Genomic DNA, 2,582 nt, shown 5'->3' on the forward strand with positions numbered 1-2,582 from the left:
TTTTTACATTTGAAAATTTTAGTTTTGATATATTACCTACAAGATAAAAGGTAGCACTCACTAAATGAAAGAGCAAGTATGTAACATGTTGGAACTTAAAAAGAGAACTGGTAATGTAGCTATGTCAGACTTGAAAATAATCATAATGCAAAATACTCATTAACAGTCTTATAAGATTCTGAACAGATTAACACTTACCAGAAAAGAATGGCTTTAAATAAAAAGCCACATTGCAGATGACACTGCCACTCATTCAAACTTAACTTTCTTCTCGTGAACACTCATATTTGGCAGATTACAAAACAAATTATCTAAGAAGTCTGGCACAGCTTCATTACCCCAAATCAGGTTGTCATGGGAAGGCCACAGCTATCACAAAAGACTCTGATTGTAATTTCCTAATTTAATTTGCTTACATTATCAGAACTGGGCTGTAGTCTTAGACAAACCGGAGCACACACATTTTAAGTTCTTCACACAATATTTATAAATTTGATTAAGAGGTTCCATCGTATAATATTTTGATACATCAGAGCATCATGACCTGTAGTTCAAACTGTTTGGGAATGTGGAATAAATTTCTATGAATCCAAAACATTCATCTTGAAAACTACAATCACTTAAAGTAAAAAGCCACTTTAAAGGGGATCCTAGAAAACAACTCTTCACTCTACCATTTAATGCATACCAACCTCAATAAAATTGTCACTTTCACACCATCTATAGGCTGATGTATCCGTACAATGATTCGCACCTAACATTTAATAAAGGATTTTTTTGCAACAATGACTACATGTAATGAGGCTTTTTAAAAAGCTACTACATATTTTTTTTCTTTTTACACAGAAGTGATACAATTATCAACTTTCTGAACTTTTATACAAAGGTGTCAACAGCAATAAATAAGGACAATTATAAGAATGTGACTGAAAAAGTATAATTATATAAGTTTCTATCCTCAACTTTGCAATAGCCCCAATGGAGAGAGCAATTTTGTTCTGTACACAACTACTTACCAGGAACGTAAGCTCTGCCGGTTGATCTACCAGCACAATCCTCAAAAATACAGTAAACAAAAGGGGCTGGTAAACCATCCGACACGTTTCCCATACGCTACACTCAATAACATATGATGACAATATTTACTATCAAAAGAATTGCACTACCTACACATCCCAAGGTGTAAACCATACTACATAAGAAAGAGATAAAATATAAAATCGAGTAACCCCTTTAAGAAACATATTTGGTCAGCAAGTTCTTTTTCAGACACAGATTTCAATTGCAATTTAGCATTGGATATTGTAACTGTGACTACAAATTTGAAGTTTGATTAAAAGAACAATTAATGTAAAATATTGACAACCAAGTCTGAATAATTATACAAAAAAATTCATTCATTCATTCATTCATTTGAAATGAGTAACAAATGATACAAACTTGTTCAGGATCAGATCTTACATGCTAATACTTCAAAAGAATAGTGAATAATCAGTTGAAGAGGCCCATAAGAAACATTACAGTGATGAAGTAATTCAGTCCGACATGAGTCACAACACTTTTCAAATAAAACAATTCAAACTTGATTATTTGTTTTAATGAAGAAATAGGGATTATGATTTGATTTGACATATCCACACAGCTTTTAAAATTGTAAGTCAATTCTGATGTAATTCTTCAACAAAAATGAATTTTGTGATATACCTAGAATATATGAATTTGGTTAACATGCCTCATTAAAATCAGCTCAGAGGAACATGAAAAGAGAAAAGGAAGAGAGCCTCTACAAGACCTGTAAGTCTATATCTAATAATGGTGTTGAAAAGATAAAACACTATCACAACTAATAGTCAACAAACTACATCTATGCAACCACTTTAACCACCAATATTTCTCATTGTATTCAATATTCATATCAGCATGTTAAAGAGAAAACACCTGGTCTATTCTGGCTTATTATTCCAAACAGCTGTACATAACACTAGAAACCATATAGACTACATAATTGTAATATTTGAAAGAATAACATTTACTGCACTCGTGAGGCTTAAGGGTCTTGTCCAAAGTCCAGCTAATTTGATCACTACAAAAATCACAAATAGATCAAAAATAAGTTGAAGGTCAACAACACAACAGTCTTCCGTTGCAGAGTAACTAAATGACAGTGCTGTGTGTCACGTTGTATGTGCTTAGAATTAAATGTACTTTGGACATTACCAGTTAAAAATACATGGGTTACAAAACAAGTCTCCTAATATAGGTAAGTGGCAGAAAAAGTAGATATAATTCTCTACTTAATAATGGAAGGTGAGCAAACTACAGGTGCTTTATTTATCTCTATCAAATATTGACAGGATTAATTAGTTGGTTGCTTTTGTTTTCACCAACTCTTCTGGGTTCATTGATTTTGGGGAGGTTTTATGAACAGTAACCCACTTTTGATTAAACATAGGTTTTAGATTAACACATTGAGCACAGTATGACAACTTTGTGGTCACGCTCCTACGTTTCGTCATAGGCACTGTCCCGTGTTCACTGTGTTAAGAAAGCATCCCTGGGGCCAAAGCTGAGGTTTTTAATCC

At 32.9% G+C, this 2,582-nt stretch overlaps 2 protein-coding genes across 3 annotated transcripts in view; both read left to right on the plus strand.

Moving 5' to 3' along the window:
• Window positions 1-2,582, plus strand: part of LOC113206554 (histidine decarboxylase) — a 46,431-nt gene that overhangs the window by 36,428 nt on the left and 7,421 nt on the right. The window lies entirely within an intron of this gene.
• The window catches only part of LOC113206547 (zinc finger protein 184-like), a 24,628-nt gene that overhangs the window by 14,535 nt on the left and 7,511 nt on the right, over window positions 1-2,582 (plus strand). The gene's annotated exons all lie outside the window — the stretch shown is intronic.

The sequence above is a fragment of the Frankliniella occidentalis genome, unplaced genomic scaffold, assembly GCF_000697945.3.
Source record: "Frankliniella occidentalis isolate FOCC.00 unplaced genomic scaffold, Focc_3.1 Scaffold19, whole genome shotgun sequence".
Lineage (NCBI taxonomy): Eukaryota > Metazoa > Arthropoda > Insecta > Thysanoptera > Thripidae > Frankliniella > Frankliniella occidentalis.